This window comes from Corvus moneduloides, chromosome 1 (assembly GCF_009650955.1).
Source record: "Corvus moneduloides isolate bCorMon1 chromosome 1, bCorMon1.pri, whole genome shotgun sequence".
NCBI lineage: Eukaryota > Metazoa > Chordata > Aves > Passeriformes > Corvidae > Corvus > Corvus moneduloides.
The window spans coordinates 116,365,168-116,384,748 of NC_045476.1; positions in this window are offsets into that span (position 1 = coordinate 116,365,168).

Below are 19,581 nucleotides of genomic sequence, written 5' to 3' on the forward strand. Positions count from 1 at the left end.
GGAAGTTTGTTAATTCCCAAGCAGCTGTGAACAATTTAATCTCTTTCCAAACAGCCCAGCATCCTATTCCAATTGCGAATTTCTTGGGGGATGCATAGTTTGAAGAGCTGGTGAGAGATAACAGGCTCTTTCTTTCAAGGCCATGCCTATGGATTTGGCCTTGACAGTAGCATTTTGATAACAGGGTTGCCAAATCTCGGAGCCTCGTGATACTCGGTCGGTATGGAGTTTCCTCCTCCAAATGCTAGAACTGAGAGGTTTAAAATTAGTCTTTGGAAGACAACTTTGAAACCTTGAATTACTGCTCTGTAAATACTTGGAAATCAGGTGGCGAGCCACAGTTTTGTAATTTTAGAAAGAAGAAATGCCTGTAATTTTAATAGATGATTAAGAATTTATGCTGACTACTGGTGGTTGGAACTCCTGGGATTTCCCAGATAAAATTGCCTCTGAGAACTGAGCTGATAACTTGAATTGATTTTCTAGAGAAGTCTCTAAATTACTGACTTCTTTGCTTCACATTATTTATCAAAAAATCATCATCCAAATCCTACACAAACCATTTTTGTTACCTCTTTGGAAATATGTTTAGGAGAGTCAAAGAACCACAAAGAACTACTTCAAGAAATTCATATGCAGATTTCTTTGAGTTCTCAGAACCAAGAACTTTTTTGCTCTGATTATCAGAAGGTCTCTGCACTCAAAAATTGTTGTACAGGTATTTAAGCCAGCTGTACTTTTAAACAGGCTTGCACCTGATATGGTTTCCATGGAAGCTGCTTGGTGCTTAGCCATTTGCAAACATGGCTGCTTATGTAGCTAATTAAATTAGAGTTAGTGGACACAGTGTTCTTCTAACAGCTGACCTTCGGTCTGTCTGGCACACCAGTAGACGAGTGAAGGGAAATACATTCTTTCTGTGCTTTACATTTTCTGTACCACAATTAGCTTAAGACTAGCTAGATGTGACTTTCTGGATACTTTACCAAAATCTCCTGCTATTTTACTGTATTTTCAGTAGTTATCCTTGGATTGTTCTGCACAGCTCCAGACAGAGTATTTAATCATTTTAGTTCTTCTATTTTCACTGGAGTTCCCAAATTTTTAAGCTTTTCTTTTGTCCAGCAAGACATATTGGGCTAAAATGTTTCATAATACTCTCCAGGAACTAGTTTTATTCCATCAAAAAGTAGTGGTGTTTAAGTACTTAGGAATCTCAGCCATAAGCAGAGTGTAGAGGCAGAATTATAGGAGCTTTGTTTGTAAAGCTAAAGGGATCAAAGTATCTGGAACAATTGGTAAGGTTTTTTTTGGTGCAGGCACTGTATTTCAAAGGAAGATGTAGATTCATTTTGTTAACCCATTGCTTCAAATGAGTTTGTCAGATCCCAAACAGGGAAGGACAGGATTTTGGCTACTGAATTCCAGTTTGGCCACTAGTGCCTGGGCTAATTGGATGGGTAGAGAGAACCCCCGCACAGATGAATAAACTAGAAAAATCCTGATGTCCTACTGAGGTCAGCTGCACTAATTGCCATCCACGGACAGGAAATCTGTTTGATCCTGCCTGCCTTGTTTCCTGGCTTTTTTCACATCCAAAATCACACGGGGAAATGATTCTGATGCTATATCATGCCAGAAGCACGTGGTGGGATGCTCATGGGCTAGCCTGTCCACCCAGGACTTTCATAATCATTCTCACTTACTGGGGTTCCTGAAATTTTGTTGTATGGAGGATACAAACCCAGAGGCCTTTTGGCTGCTCAACAGAACAAGTCTGACCCTTGCAGGGGTACCTGTCTGCCTGGCTCTTAAGCTCTATGAAGTCCAAGAAGCCTGGTACTATTCTAGGAAGTCATGTGGAGAGTTCCAGCTCTCTGCAGTAGTATCAGAAACACACAGAAGCTACAAACCACTCCCCCGTTGGGAAATTTTGCAAGGTCTTAACTTCTTTATACTTTCCAGCCACAAACTGTGTACTTTCATGAAGCTTCTCCCTAGTGCCATGGACAAATGCCTCTACCTCCCTTCTCTGTGCTGCTCAGAAGCCCACCTGAGGTACAGGCTGCTGAATCCTGGTTTTGTTCATGCTCTCTGAAGGACTGCCCCATCTCTTAAGCTTTCTCTAGAGCTGGGTGACTGTTGTTAAAACAACAAATACATGCAAGTCCAATAATTTTTCAGTATTTTTGGATAAATTAGTGGAGTAACACCAGAAAGCTTGTAGTGTTCTCACTTTTTATCTGCTGGTCAACAGGACAATTTTGAAATTAAGAAATAAGAAAAGTTTTCACCCTTTGAAAGCTTCAGAAAAGCAAAGCAACATTTTTCAGCATAACTTGAACATAAGCACTGTTGTATTTGTATTAGGCAAGTCTCCTCCACACAGTACATCAGTAATAATACACTTTTTAAATGAAAGGTGGTAAATATTGGCCCTACAGTAGTAGTTTCTCAAAGTCCTATGCATAAATGATTATTTTAATAGGCAGTAGGCAAGCTATCACTTGTCTGCATGAAAGGTTTACCCTTCATTTTAACCTCAGAGAGGGAACCATTCCTCTCAATTTCTTCTGCTTTGCAGAAAGGACATGAAACAAACAGAAAAATGTTGTGAATGTTCTACAATTTCAGGTAAATTTTCAACTGCAATAAAAAAAAATAAACCAAAGCAAAAAACAACTTCAGCTGAAAATCGACTAATGTAAGTAAGGAAACAAATCAAAAACAGTTAACTCCTGGCTTTGATGACACAGTTGTTTTACACTGTGTAAGGAGTGTATCTCTCAAGTGTGTATAAAATGTTGCCAAATCACAGAATGGCACACAGAAATGGGCAGGGATTTTATGGTATTGACATAACCAGTTTGAAGGCACTTGGCTGGGTAATGAAGACCAAACATTTATCATGTGGAAATTACCTATTACTATAAAGCACCTGTAACCTAATCCTGCAAAGTCCTTCAAGAAAGCAAGAAAAGCAAGAAAACAGAAACCCCTGAATCTAAGAGCGCTGGTTGCACCTGTTCTTTTGCATCCAGCCATGAAGAACATGCTTTTGTTCTGGCCTGACACTGCCTGGGTTGACTCTGTTGAGTCTGCCAACAGAATAAGGCTTAGCAAATAGACTGGGAAAAGAGAATTCAGTCTCAGCTGTTTGCAGTCATCTGGAAGCTTCTGGTGATCCATGCCACTCTGTGCTCGCTGCAAAATGTATACACCTTGGGGGAAAACATTAGTAATCTGGGCACAAGAGCTAAAAACTTTCCGGTAGAATAATCTGAATCACGTATTTGGCTTAATTTCCTCATGGAAGAAATAGAAAGCCCCCTTGCTCTGTGAAATCAACCATCATTCAACTTACTATTATATTTTTAAAGGACATTCTCAGTAAACTGCAAGGATGCCAAGACTGCTGCTATGCCCTAATGATATATGTGAGACCTTAATGTTGATACAGAGCTCAGGGTCATGAAGATTTTCTAGGAGACAGCAGAAGCTCTAGAAAATCTACCATCACATTAGGAAAATTAGCAATGTTGAGGGGAACTCTTCTTGGACTCATGACAACCAGTTTGACTCATGATAACTTGCAAAGTCGTAACAGAGAGAAGTAAAATTTCACCATGGGCATTCCTCTTGTGTAAAGACCACCCACCTGCCAAAAAAACCCCCAACCAAAACCCACAGAAATCCAGACCAAATGGATGGCTCTTTCCTCTGTTAGCATCATTTCTTGCTCCTTCTGAACCACTGCCACTGCTGTATCAGAGAAGATTTGACACCAGGGTATCAGGGCTGGGCTGGGTTAACCAAGCCACATAAGATGGAACAACAGTGAATAACAGGAAAAGGGGGGGAGGAGGGGACTGGAGTTGGTCTACAAAAGAACATGAAATAGTTCTGAAATTACTCCCACTCAGGTTGTACTTTCCTCTAACAATCCCTGTGCACCCTCTAAGTTTGTTGGCAATTAGCCAAACTTTTAGAGCCCTAAAGCCATCCTGTTGTAAAACTATCTACAGTTCTCCTAAATTTTGCCAAGAGAAGCATTTAACAGAGGAAGATGTGGTCTGGTTGCCTGCAGTTCTTCCCATCAGCAGACCCAGTGGATAGAAAGAGTCACTGTGGGAGCATTCCTGTAGCCCCGATCCATTTATGTTCCTTTGGCACACGCAGGCATATTCACGAGCTCTACCTCCAAAACAGGTGAATTATTCTCAGCAGCACAACTAAATTTGAACTCTCTTGTCCTCGGACAGTGGTGGGCAGGGTTCAGGGCAAGAGCACATTTGACACAGAAAAGATAGAGGACAGATGTAACAGAAACATAAAAGGATGCTGTCGAACCAGATTTCCTTCATCCCATGGCTGACAAAGAGGTAGGATTTGCCTCTTTTCCCTCCCAGCAGCAATTCTGCCTTGGTGAAGGCAGCAGCAGGAGCAAGGCTCATTTTCCAGGGCTCTGGCACAGATGATGTAGACTTGGGACTTGTTCCTCAAGGCAATCTGCTGCCCTCAGCAGCTTCTGTGTTGCTAGAGCCTCAGGTCAGCTCTGTCCAAAACCTCCAGCAACCTTCTCTCAAGACAAAGTCCTGCAGTTACAGGCAAAGCCTAAGTAAATTTGCTGTGCCTGCATAGGCAAGAGAGGATTTCCCCTGGGACACCTGGTAAGGACTCCAAACAGCAGTGTCAAGCAGCACATATCTTGCAGTTACCTTCAGCAGACAGGATCATTTCACCCCAAACATGGCTGAAAGTGAACAAAAAGTTGGGTTTTAAGGCACACCAAGGGTTGTCTCATTTGCCATTTTCACAACTCTCAAAGGGGTACAAAATATAGTAGTTTTCCTTTGTTCACTCCAGTTGAAAGAAACCAGAAATTTAATTTTGATTCCACTGTCAACAGTCCAGTCTTGACCTGGTGAATCTGGCTGACAATTGTCCTGAGGCTGGAACTTTTCTTTCTGATCTTATTCTTCTAAGACAAACTCCCCAGCTTTCCCCCTCTTCCATGTGCATCACACCCAGGTAAATGAAATGCTGCATATCTGTCCCAGCTTGGACAGTGCTTCCCCTCCTCATCCATCCTCCAGTCTCTCCAAATCACGTCATACTTTGTCCCATGCCCTCTCCTTCACCACCTGTTCTTCCTTTGGGAATGAGCAGAATTACATACCCATCTGCCTTAACTGTTTCCTAGGTTTCTACTAGGAGAGATTTGGGAAGATGAAAGACAGGGAAAAGTGGTGCAGAAAATACACTGAACTGATATGTGAAGCTACACTGAACATGCCTTCTACAATCTCCTCATTCTGCTTTATCTCTTCTCCTTTGCAATCCTGTGGAAACCAGGAGGAAACCAGGAGGAAAGAAAAAAACCACTGCATGGCTGTCAGGTTCAAAGCAGGAGAAAAGAAAAATCCTTTCCTCTTTGAGCTGTGATTATATCTCAGGATAGATGACTTCCCACACTTCTCTGGGAGGATCCCTGGCTGTCCTTTTGTTCCTACGGGGCCACACAAACAGCTGAACAAACAGCAGTAATATCTGTGGGAAAGACAGGATGATCCTTCCCCTCTTCCTCCAAGTTTCTCCATTTTTCTATCACCCTGCCTGCCTCTTCAGGAGGTTCCAGCTCCTCACCTTGGCCAACAATTGGCCTCACCTGGTGCCCAACAATTGTGATGCTCTGCTCAAGGTGGCACCAAGTCCTGCAGTCCTGCCAGGATTGTTGTCCCTAGCCATGTGTGGGGGGAATCTCTGTGCTTTCAGCCACGTGTCCTTGCTGGTGTTTGGGTAAAACAGTGCCCAGCTCTTGCCAATCTCTAGTATTCATGACCACATGATGTTCCAAAACAAAGCATGAAGAAAGGGAAGAAGCCTGGACTATTTTTCAAACAATGTATTTGGGAGTAGTCACTTAACTTCTTGGTTTGAGTTTTCAGACTGCAATAATTTTCAAGACCTGTTCTACCTTTCCCTTCTGTTACTCCCTTATCCATTTATCCTCCACCCCAAACATAAAGGCGAAGTATCCTCCACCCCAAACATAAAGGATAAGGATGATTGTTTTTCCCTTTGAAATCCAGGAATCTCTTTAATCCTGGATGTGAGACAATGGGAAACATACTAGGAGGTGATAGGAGAGGTTTGGCAACACACGAGAGAATACAATAAACCAGTTATGTCCTTTCCAATCATTAAACTCCACATCCTAGAGTTACCGGTCTTTATGGCAGCCTGGTAAAATAGAAAAAGACACAGAAAAGCACAGGAGAAAGGTCCTATGTTTCCAAACTGATGCATGGACAAGGTGCCAAATGACTGCATTTCATTCATTTGCCACAAACTGGGTTAGCTTTGAGCTTGAAGGAGAGAGAATAGCAGGTTTTTAAGTACTGCTTCTGGGTCTGGCATCAACATTTCTGTTGCCATAATGAGTCAGACATCAGAGGCAATACACATGAAAGGATGCAGGCCAATGCCTAGGCAGACAGAAGTGGGAAAGCAGAACTGAAAAATAAGTGCACGTGTCAGGGATGAAGGACTCCATCCTTGCAAAATTTTGAAATTATAACCTCAATTTCCTTTATTTCATCAAACAAATTCACTTCAAAATACAACCACTACCACCACCACCACCACCAAAGCCCCTCTAGAATTCTGGGCAAGGTTAATTTGCCAGAGGCAGAGTTTGTTCTGTTAATTGTCATTTGCCATGTACCAATGCCACAGTGCCCAAATGCTCTCACACATTTCCCATCAGGCAAGTACACACATGATTAAGAACATTTGAGCAGTCATCCTTAGAACATTAATCCTTAAATGAAGGGAAATCAGTCTTCTGAGCCACAGAAACCATGGCCTCAGATACTCCTTCCCTTTGCCTTTAGCCAGGGCTCCTGAAGGGCTGTTGGATGATTAGGGGTAGATAACTCCCTCTGGGGACAGATTACGGGGTGGAAAGTGCATTGATGGAACACATTTCAAACTCTGATTTGCGCCCTTACTTGGGAACTCAGAGCAGTCCAGAGACACGTATTTGGCTCTTTTCAGCTGTCAAGTAGCTCCCTCAATTGCTCTCTTGTGCCTCACATTTCCATTGTCTTTTCTTCCTCCTTTTTATTTTCAGACCATCCCTTCTTCTGCGCCCCCTCTTTCAACTTGCATCATCATGACCTAGAGAATTGATATGCATTACTTGGTGCTCTTCTTTACTATTCCTTGTTCTCTCCAACACTTTATCAAACATAATTGTCACAAAGAAAATATTTATTACAAGAAGTGTCAGTGATCTGCTAATGAACTAGTACAAAGTAGTCAACTACAGAACTCTAAAAGTTCTCCCATGTCCCCTCCTGCCCTCTGTTACTAGGCTTCCTTTACAGTATCACGACTTGTCTGTTGACAATTTTACTAATGTGACTGATTAATGGGGAAGGTCTCATTTTATTTTGACCAACAGTTGTTCTGATAGAGTCCCATCACTGTTAGCACAGTTGCACTGATGTGAAGATACAAGTGGGCATCACTTTTTTGATCTCGGTTAGATCACGGAAACTGCCTTCCATCTTGAGAATCAGAGCTGCAAGATTTTGGCTTGCAAAATTGTGTGACATAAAAAAACCTCTACTAAAGCACGCAGAATTCAATAACCATGTATATAACCCTCTGGTACCTCCGTTGTCACAGTGTGAGATGGTGTTGATGAGATACAAGCCAAAATGGTGAGGTCACTGCTCCAATAGGAACATAGTAATGAGGCCCAATGTCCACAAAGAACTTGCACTCACATGTTATTGTTCTGGAGTCAGCTAATGATTAACATGGATTAACTCCTTGTGCCTTATGGAAATAATATCAGAGTTTCTCAAAAATTCAGGGATACACAGATACACGGTGGGGATTTTGGAATAGATTGTATTCTTTAAGATTACACAGTGTAGGAAAGCAATGATCTTACAGAATATTAAAAACACGTTGAATTCCTGACTCTCCTGCCAAGAACCAGCCATCATTTTACATGTAGTGCCTTGGTATTTCAGGCCATGCCTGCCTTGTGTGATCCCACGCATGTGCTGAAAATAAAGAGAACGTGATAAGGCAGCAGAAACATGATTAAGCTTTGATCTGAAAAGGGATCCTGACTCCCTTATGCTACTGAGAGTTTGTGGGCACCAAAGAGAATATGGCAAGTTTGCTCAGCCAGCTAGTGGTGTGACACTAATGCAAGTTACCCAACACCAGGATCTTCCATACAGCAACAGCTACAATAAAACTGTTTCCTCACTAATTAGCTTAAAGCCAGCATGGCTGTGTTGCTTCTCCTGCTGCCACATTTTCTTTTGCACTTAATGATCTCATCACATGCTCCTTTTTCTACAGGGCCTCTGCCTCATTCAGGGCCCAGGATGGATGCAACTCATTGAATAGGCATCTGTAGTCCGACAGTTTGTCTCAGATTTGCCTGGAGCTGAAGATACATCCTTTGATTATATCCCTGGCTCTGCTGCAAAGTTTCTGTGTTAGGGTACTGGACTAGTCACTTAAACCAGAAAAAGTAGGCACCAAAACCCTCTTTTGTTTTTGCTGTGGGTGTCTGACTGTAATGACTTCAGGTCTCATTTGTGAAAGAGCTAAGTGCTCATTACATGCAACTGGGGCAGAATGCTGCAGAATGCTAAATACTCTGAAAAAGATAGACATTCAGAGGTTCAAAATTAAAATTAGTGAGACAGTGTCACCCATGATCTTCCTGGACTCCCTTTCCTGTATCCACGTATGTTATGTCCAGCATAGGGACAGTGTGATAGTAACGAGTACTTATCTGGGAAATGGTAGTTTTGAGGTTTCAAATCCCCATTAGGACAAAAGGAAAACCGTTCTCAGGTCTGAAGGGTGATCTTCTCTCTCATACAGGTTCCAGGTGTTTAGGTTCTCCTACGTAGTTGTTCAAATCAGCAGACTTTTGGTATTTCTAGGACATTTGTCCACTCAGTTTAACCAAGAAGGCTTTGCCCTTCATGATTTAATCAAAACTGAAAAATTCCAGCAAAAAGCTTCCATTTTGACAGACCTTTTCTTGTCAGACAACTGTTTTGTATATTTCCTGTCTGAACTGCTGAGACTGTGGCAGGACTCGGGGATGAGTGTGCCAGTCCCATTGTACAAGTTTCTGTTTGCAAGGGTTGTTGCTCTGGGAGAAGTCAAACTAGGCTTGCAAAGGCACGTCTGAAGTTCAGATGAACTCTTCTAAATCAGAAGAGAGATCACTTGTCCTTCAAGGCTGATGTCCAAGGGCAGCAAGGAGCAGCCCAAGCAGCCCTATTTACTAGGCACTACAAAAGCAGGTGTAATCAAAGCTGTTCCAAGGAGAGGAGACACTCATCTCATCCCTCTTGGACTCCAGCCAGGTATTTCTATATCCTTTTCCAGCAAACCTTCCCACTTTTAGAAGACAACAAAATTTAGGCAAGACTATTAAAAAAGATGGGAAGATTTCAGGAGGCTGTGGCAGCAACTGCAGCCTTTGCTGCCTGGGTTATGTGCACATCACTTTTAACAGGGATCAGTGCAACCTGGCATTTAAATAATATTACCGTGGGAGTGGTTCTTTTCTGCAGCATGCTACAGTTTCTTGTGCAGTGTCAAATTTGGCATCATTTTGACATCTGGTCTGTGGCACTCATCTATCTGGTGTAACTGAGTAGGTGTTGGGTGGGGTTGGCAGGAGGGACTTGTTTAAGGATTTGTTTTCATCCTGTAGAGGAACGGCAGAGCCAGTTCAGTAATTATTAAATACTCATCTTCAGGAAAAAAAAAAGTGTGTGCTAATATTCTAAAGAAAGAAATGGTGAATAAGGCAGCTGGCACTTCTCACTGCTGAAATGTGGGGACATTGTTCCCATTTCTGCTTAGTTCCATTTGTTTTAGGATGCCTTCCTCATTGGGCTGGCACTCTGATTTCTATTTCTGACTCAGCCAATTGCCTCCTGGCTGAATTTGGATAGGTCACTCCATCTTTTGTGCAGCAGTTTCCCTCTCTGCAAAATGCATCCAAAGTAAAACACCTCTCTTTTTATAAACTTTGAAATCTGATGATAAAAAATGCAACAAGAGATGGCCATTATCATTACTACCATTATATTAATTTGTGGTTATTCTATTCAAATAATCATCATTTTAAATTAACCTTTGCTGTCATCTGCTCATAGCATAAGAGAGGATCTGAGCACAGTGGAAACAAGTCCACAAATGCTATGGCTGACTCTCTGTGTCTTTTGGAACTTGTTTCTCTCATTTCACTCAGAACAGAGCAGAAAAGCACTTCTCCCTGTTTAACTGCCTGCTCATAACATTCCCACCTTTCACAAATGCATGGTGCACCAAGCAACCATTTCCCTCCCTGTGAGTGACCAGGGAATGTTCCACCTGCTCTGTCTTAACTTCTGGACAGACCTTGGTACTCATTTCTTTGCCTTAGGACAGTGATTCCTGCTGTTCTGTTTGCTGGTCTACTGGGATGTAGTTGTGCTTTCTATCTACCAATCAGTTTTAACCTGCCCTGTGATCAGTTTATGGATTGAAGAAGTTATTGATAGCACTTCATAACGCCTTCAGCAGAACATCTATTTGCAAATGTACTAGATAACCAAGGAAACAGGGGAACTCCCAATGCATAGCTGAATATAGTCATTTTTGTCCAGGTGTGTCTAATCCTGTGAGGTTCTGACCACCTCCATGAAACCCTGGCACAGGCAAGTATGTTTGGAGAAGATTGCAAATTGCTATTTTGTGACTGGCAGACATGAATGCCAAATTCATTAATATCCAAAAAATATTTAAAGATGTGAACTGAGCTATAGAGATTACACAGCCTGCCCTTGTGAACGGAAAACTGTGTGATATGGCTTTTCTCTTTCCTCCTTCCCCTTCTAGTGTACGCACAGCAAGAGGTGTTAGCCTAGGAGTCTCTGTAAAGGAGTTTGTGGGAAGCTCACTGGCTACTGAGTGTTTTGTATTTTCTGGTGGCCTCCACCAAGCCTGGCATCTTGGCACTCTCAGAGCTTAGCAAATTCGCAACTAAGATTATCAGTCCTGTTACAAAAAACAAAAGTCAAATCCTGGGCTTTCAAATGCAGTTCCTTCTAAAATACTCTGTTAGAGAAGATCAGAAGCATCCACTGGGGACACTGATTAAGAAGAACAAAATGCAACCTCCTGGGGTTTCTTTTGTTTGGTTTTTTTGTTTTGTTTTGTTTTTGTTTTTGTTTTAGATAAGTAACAAAAAAACTCAGTGTTGGTAATATCACTCTGAAGATATTTACCATTTTTACCTGTATTGTTACTCTTTACTGCCAGGGAAAGGTGGAGGAATTGAATGGATTTTATTTGTAGATCAGGTTAGGCAGAGAGGTTTCATACGATTATTTCTTAGCTTGCAGACTAGAGCATGTACTCTGCGTTGGAACAAAACTCATCTTCTGTTTGTCTGCTGTGATTTGTGCCATAATAAACTTTAAATTTCTTCTCTAAGTTATTTCCCTTTCTGTAATTTCTTCTCGTGACTCCTGGACCCTGAAGTGCCACTAGCTGCAAAATTACAGATAGGAGTATTTTGAACTCCAGTCACTCACAAGGAATTCATAATCCTGACATCCCACAAATGCTGTATTTGGTGTGAGATGAAAGGAACTTATTCACTGCTTTAATCATGACCTATTCATTTCTATAAACTAGGATTTCTTTTTTAAAGCATCTCTCCATTTCTTTCTTGCCCACTCCAGGATTGACAAAATTTCAAATAACTCATAACTAACTGAACACTTTGAACCTTTGGATTACAAAATGTAGTAATTTTTATTAAAAAAATATGAAGGGTCCAGTCACAGCTTCGTTGTAACTAATGCACTAAGTCCCATTTTTGTACAGCCTTCTCTTTGGTCTCTCTCCCAGGGACCAACCCCGGGTGAACCTCACTGTGCCAGCCCATGCTGAGCTGAATGATATTTGCTGTCAGTTATAGAATCTTCAAATCATAGAATAGTTTGGGTTGGAAGGGACCATTAAAGCTCCCTAGCTCATCCTGCACCAGGCAGTTTCCATTTAGTATCAAAATATAACTCCTCTTATCAGCTTTAGACTTTCTGACTTTATGTTTCCTTTTGCATTTCTGATCTTTGTGAGGTCATTGCCCTGGCTGGTTCAGTATGCAAAGGCAGGGAAATAAACATGGAAATAGGCAGGAGTGATGCTGCAGCCAGTTCTAGGCAAGAATGCAGAAAAGCAGAGTCTTCCAGGAATAACAGTGGTTTCTTTGTTACAAACTAACACTGCTACACAAAAATTTGCCTAATACTGTGGAAGAGTAAAATGAAAGTTTCAGTTTACTTTCTCAACTGTATTCATGATATAATTTACTTTTATGATGCGTTCTGTCTCCTCTCTTAACAAACCAGCTCTTTTGGGGCATTTTGGGTCCGTTCTGCGTTTAACTCTTGTTCAACAGGGTGACCAGACCAGTTCACTCGGGTTAACTGGCAGTACCCCAGCAGAGGGTGAGGACCCCGGCTGTGTTAGGGGAGCCCCCTCTCACTGCTCTCCAGTTCTGGTCTGCCTGGGGCCTCTGCAGCTCTGCCTTCAGGCGAGCAAGCACCACAGTCTGCCCCTTCCACTGCTGCTCTGCTCTTACATGACAAAGAAAATCAGAGTGTTTAAGAGGTTTTTCATAACCTGAGAGTGTTTTCAGAGAACACAAAATATTTCCCCTTGTATTTGGCACTTTCTGCGCTGGCAAAGCAATAAAATTAATGTAATCTTCCTCTTCATGTCAGTTTATCTGGGTGCCCAAGTTTTTCAGATTCATCTCGCCCTGGGTGACCAAGGGACCAATTTTCCCAACATTGTTATGTTTATATGTCCCAACTTATTGTTCTGATAATTCATCAAAGGATTCTACTGCCTTCCTTGCTGATCTTTCACTCCTTGTTCCTGCAACACTTGCTTTCTTTTGTAAAACACATCCTGGGCAGTATTTTGCATCTCACTTCATGATTACTAGATTTTCTTAACAACATCTTCTGAAATAAATTACCAAAGACTTTCTGAAATTTCCTTAAAAATTTATATTAATTGGTTCTGCACAATCCATGGCTTCATTGAGATTGTCAAGATTTTTTTAGGAAGTTATAAAAGGCATGTTTCACTATTACTGGATCAGTCATGCTTAGCATTAAGCAGATTTTGTAATTTGCTAACTTATATTTCAACATTTCTTTCTTTTTCATTTGGCTGAGATGATCTTGATTTTAAAGTAAAATTCATGGAATGTTCCATTGCTTTGGTATAACAGAATAGCCTATTTTTAAGGGAAACTTGCATGATTTTGTTAACAGCTATCAGTCTTGATTGATGCCATCTGCTCTGGGAGGTTTGTTACTTTAGCATGTCAATCTTGCAGTTTCTCTTTTGATACCTCAGTGTTTGACAGGCACCCATCTACAGTAATTAAATAGAATATGTAGAGAGTGACTGTATTTTCAATTGGTAAAGACTCAGGGGAGGATACAATGTAGTCCCTATAATTGTATCTTGTCATTTTTAACTGCCCCCTTGATCCAGCAAATTCTCTATTTCTCTTTCAGATATTTAAATTTCTCGTTTGTTTGTAGAAATGTGTCTCTTTACATTTGAAATATCCTCTCAGCCCTCCTGTTTCCCATCTTCCATTTTTCCTTGCCAGTTTATGTTCCTGTCTTTTGGGTTAGCCAGGGCTAGATTTCCTTTTCCTGAAGGTTACCTGTTTGGCTCATCATACCATGTTTGTTTTTTCTTGCCTTCCTGCTTCCTTTTTGGTTTCGGGGTATGCATACCTTCTGTGATGCAATTATGGTATGCTTAAGTAGTTCCATGTTGAGGGTAAAGATTGTAATGCCTTTGCTTCTGACTCGTTCTCTGCACTTTTTTCCAACCCTCTCCTTCCTCCAAATGCAAGAAATTAAAAGGATTATATTTTAATTGCAGTGCAGTTTAAGTGTTATATTGTTATTAGGCTTCTATCTGCACCCTGGGAGGCTTTATATGATGTTTTGTATTTCTTGTGTTTCAGCAGGGGGGTGGGTATTTGTGTATTAGCTTCTTTCTTTAGGACTGGCCCAGACCCAAGTTTCTGCACTTCTAGGAACTGAATGAAGTGCAATTGTGACACAAACAAGCAGCAAATGCAATTTCAAATAAAGGTCCTGCCAAGGAGCTTTGAAGGGAAATGATAAATTCAGATTGGTCAGACCATTTGATGCTGGAGCAGGCTTCAGTAAGTTCAAGGGCACTAGCAGGGTTTTGGGAAAAAGCTGGGTGTGTTAACAGGCTGGTGCTCTCTAGAAAGGGAAGACTTGCTTTGTTTTTTTTTACACCATGATGCTGTTTAACCATGTTTGCTAAAGAAGAAACTGGGAAAAAGAGTAAGAAAAATCCTGGTTTAAGACCAAGAGACACACATGCTTTGTTTTAGCATCTCTCTGCCGTGGTAGGACAAACTGCTTTAATCAGTTTCAAAAACTAAGCACAGTTCTGGAACCCAGAGGAGAAATAGAGATATTTAAAAGAAAATGCCCAGAGCATTGAGAAGGGGAGGAAAGAGAGGATCAGGAAGGAAAGAAGTGACATCTTGCCTTCTGCTCACACACTGACAGGAGGAATATGATCTGTACAGGAAGTAAAATTTAGGGAAGGGTCAGGCAAAGCCCCAAATATGAACAAATGGTTTGCATATAGAGCCTGGCTACGAGTGATGCCAGCTCACTGGACTGCAAAGATACAACCAGATCCACACAGGTCCAGCTCAGAGTGGGGGACCTGGGAGGGTTTCAAATGTGGATGCCTGCTCCAGTCCCACTCCAGTTCCCTTCCCTGCGAGTCAGCATGGCAGCCAGGTGGGAGCTGTGCACCCTGCAAGCCACATCCCCAGTTTGGGCATCTCAGGAGCACAGCAGGGCGTAAGTGCCACGGCACACGGGGGAGGCCACTTCCCAAGGAGTGTCATCGACTTCAGCACGGTGGGGTGGGGCCTCTTTGGCTGTGGCTAACTGAAGTCGATGGGAAAAGTCTCCTTCCTGATGCAAGCGCAGGACTGACACCTTCACAGAGAAGAAGCAGCCATCTCCAGCTTTGTATTAAGTTCTCTGTGGTCATGGCAGTAAGACAACACTACATTCACTTGAATTCAGCTTGAATTCATAAAAGAAAATAATAGCACCACCATACTTTTTTAGGAGAAAATGAAAGAAGAATTTTTTTTTTTTTAACTGACCCTTGGCAGCCTGTTTAAAAGAGCTTGAAACTATCTGAACTACAAAAGGGAAAAAAAAAAGAAAGAAAAACATGCCCACAAGGGCTGAAAAATCACTTCAGTAATAGATGGCTTTTAACTTTACATCAGAAAACGTTTGGCAGGCATAATTTTAAAGTGTTAGGAAAATGTGTGTGATGACTGCTTGGGTGAAAGAGCAAATGTAGTCCACAGTGAGATTTATCAAGTGTTCACATAAGCAATCAGAATCTGGCAGGGCCAGCTGCCCGTGGAGAGGGGCAAAGAGGATCACAGCTCTAAACTTTGAAAATTTAATGAAGCCCACTGATTTCTCGCAGGAAATTTTTTTTGAGCACGTTCATGTGTCATGGGAATGCTGGTGAGCAGAAGGCTATGACAAAATGCCAGCTAGAAGGCATAAAGGAAACAAAGCACTCCAGACCTCACCAAAACCCAAATCACCCTTTTTCTTTTCTAAAGCTGCAAAGATTCTTGATGTCCCAACACCCCTGAGCATCCTGTGTTATCCTTAATCACACAAACAAGCCTACTGACCTGACTGGGGTTATCAGGAGAGTCTTCCAGGATTGGCCCCTTTTCAGAGAGACCAGAAGAGCACCAAATTTCCTGGGGCTTTCACAGGAATATGTAGAGAGGCTTGAGCTCCAGTGGAAGGAGCAGACAGTGCCGTCTGGGGGATTCATGAAAGCAGGAGCTGGCTATCTGCTTACAAAGGGAAAGAAGGACATCAAGGCAAAAAAAAAAAAAAAAAAAAAAAAAAAAAGGAGCTACAGGGCTAGGGGGATAACAAGCAGACAAAAAAAAAAGCAGTTTAAAGAAGAATGTAGTGTTCCTTAGTTTTATGCTACAAATATCTAAGTAGCTTGCTTTTGCTATTCTGTTGGAGTAGCATACTATCAAAGTGTATTTTTCCAGAATCTTTTGTGGCACAAGAAGCTTTAAAAAGGAAGGTTTTATAGTTCAGACACCTCAGAGATCTCTTCTGCCACTGCTTGACACATGATCTTTTTGCACCAAGTGATGACACTTGGGAAGGTGTGTGCTTGGGAGATTCCTTGGAGTGTGGGGCTGTGACAGCCATGTCCACCCAGCCAGAGTGCTCCTGCTTCCTGTGTGCCAGAAATGAGGCACCAAATGACACACCCAGGCAGTAAGGTGCCCCAGACCTGACGTGGGCTTTTGGAGAGTGATAGAGGTGCCAGAAATATGTAACAGCCAGACCTTGCTGAAAACGTCAGAGGAGGGAACCAGATGGGAGAGTCTTATGCTCCTTGTAAGAGTCTTGACAGGTTGTGAATAATTAGTTTGTGTAGACTGGAGACAAGCCAGCAATATCTTAGTCTTGATCCCACATGTGGGAAGTAAGAGTGGGAGTAAGGGTACCTATTGTCTCCCAGGAATGGGCTGTGTCCTACATGTAAAAAGCCAGAATTTGATCCTGTTTTTCACTTTCATCAGGACTGCGCTGGCTTTCCAAGTCCCCAAGGATACATGAAAGTCATATGTCTGTTTGGCCCAAATTGTTAGTAAGTCATACTTTCCATATGAAGTTCACCATAAAATAACAAAAAGAAATTACTTAATTGAATATGTTTGGAACCTAATATCAGAGGAGTGTAACAAATAGAAAACAGTCAAGCACCATGCAATCAAAGAGTCAGGGAGAAGTTACAAATTTGAACACACATGCAGCTGCCTTGTGGAAAAACAATCAAAACTACTACATTTAATATGGCTATGCATTTAGAATAATTTCCATTCAGACATGGAGAAACACTTAACATTTTGCTTGAGATTTCCCTGTTATACTTTCTGGAACTAAAAGGGAAACAGTGAAACTCTGCAGCCAAGTAATTAGCCCAAAGTCATAGGGCAGGAGATCTGGAAGAAGAACTTGGGAGTCCTGGTGATATACTTAAACCACAAGACCATCCTTCAGTCTCTTTCACTCTGATGACTTTGGAACTAGCTTTAAAAGATCCAGTGAGAAGCAAGATGGGAGTGATAGATAGCTACACAAGACAGCCAAAGGCAACAAAAAAGATTAGAGACATGTGGGGGTATTTCTAAACAAAAAGATTAAAACCAGAACTATTTCATTTAGAAAGGAAAACAGTAAAAGATGATGGAATTGAGGTACATAAAATAAAGAATGGTGTGAAGGAGAAATCAGATGCCCTTCATAAAACAAGAGGGCTCCTAATGGAATTTAAAAAGGCATTAGCTTTTAAATGAATAAGGATATCACTCTACAGCTTATCTCTCAGCAACCTGTGGAACTCTCAGTTGCAGGACATTGATGCAAATATTTGAAGAGGACTAAAGAAAAAAGGAAAGACCATACGCAGCCAGTAATAAATACAGATTTTTGAGTTAAAGAAAATGCTTCTTCAAAGCAACAGTTTTCCCTGAAAGAACCACCTCTCCCTCTGAGAAAGAGCTAACTGTTTTATTCCTGACCAGAATTCTTCCCAAACAGGAACACTCCTGCCTACTGGTTTCTCAGGAAGTCTTTTCCTTGTAACAGCATTAAAACCTTAGAAATTCAGTTCTCTGCTAATAGCAAAAATCATGTCCTCATTTTGCCTCCAAGAATCCCAAGCTATTTTTGTACCACAGAGGCCACTGTAAGGAAAAGTTGGAGGATATGGAAGGTTGCACTTTCTCATTTTGCCCCTCAGCTCACATCTGCAGCCACCTTGAACTCCACTTTGTTCTTTCCTGTCGCCAGAGCCAAGCTGCAGATCCATGTAAGATTCCACCTGGACCTTAACAGTGACCATCTCTTGAATGTCTAGAATAAACCCACTGGCCTTTTGTTTATCCACACAGAATGGAGCCCTAAGTGCCCAGCTCGCCCTTTTGACTCTCTTCGAATTCCTCCGTTGGACTTTCACCAGTCGTCGAGGCTCTCTCTAAGTTCCTTGCATCCGTGAGCCCCCTTCGATAGTCAGGGTGTAAATTGTCCTCTGCCGATTTAGCCAGCCCTTTTCTCATTTTCTCCTGTAATGCTCTTCATGCCGCCACATCACCTGCAGCCGCCAGCTGGGACAGCTGCCCTGACATCACTCTAGGCCCTCTCGCACACAGATGTCAAGCCTGTCAAACCCCTTTCCTGCCATCCCACTTAGAGCAGAGCAGGCTGCTACAGACAAATGATGTCAAACCTGCCTGTTACTAGCAAGCCAGGAATGTCTGTTTACCTTGTGTGAGTGGTCCTTAGCGCATGGATTATCTCTCTTCAGTGTTTGGAAAAGATTTGGTGTAATGGATACGTAATGGGCTATGATAACGATCTGTGAATTATTCAGCACTGGTCCCCTGTGCTGAACGGATGGCCCATCAGTCTCTCTCAGGGCAACTTAACTAAACCTCTAGGTGAGTCTTTCCTTGTTTAGAAAGCATTACATCCTGGGGAGACCCGCATCGGTATTTTAGCTAGAGACCCCCATTTGCTTCCAGAGCCTAGATCCGGGCGCGCTCTTCCCTCCTTCCCTTGACAGCTCCGTGATCGTGCTGACGGACCTGTACTCCTTTTGTAAGCTGCGATACGCATCTCTTCCGTCTAATGCCGCCGCCAAGTTCAGTTCACAGGGGGAAATAAAGCTGTTTTAAGGCAAAGTGCTCTTAGGAAGTAAACTTTCAGCTACTTTGGCAGCCCCTGGATTCTTTGGTTTCCAACAGTTATTTGGAGTTATAGTCAATGTCTACCACTCCTCTCCTCTCTTGGCAACGTGTAAGATTCCACCTGGATCTCCCTACTCTCCTGGCAACACTGATAGCAGGAGCTATTATTAATTACTTGTTGAATACCTGCAGTGCTCTGCCCCACCAGGATTTATAAACTGGACATACAAGCAAATTAGCGTGCTGAAAGTTGACGGGGTGACTGGATGATTGAGAGGATGTTTTTAAGTTGTTTGTAAGAGAGTGAGGAAAAGAGGAGAGGGCTTTTTTTCTCAAGTTTCTTTTACTAAATCTCCTCTTTCCTTCTTATAGAATGTGTTGAAAATAAAGTGAATGCCACTAAATAAATCATAGGAAAACTGTAAGCATTAAAGGTCTAACTTGGAAAAAATGAGGAACTATAGAAAGAGAAATAGTTTTGCAGCTGGAATGAAAATAAACTAAGGATCCTATATGAAGAGCAAATCAGAAATTCCTCTCACTGACAAAACTTACACAAAATTTTCACAGATCAAAAGAACAGATATTGATTTTTTCTGTGAAAAATTCAGGGTTTTTAAAAA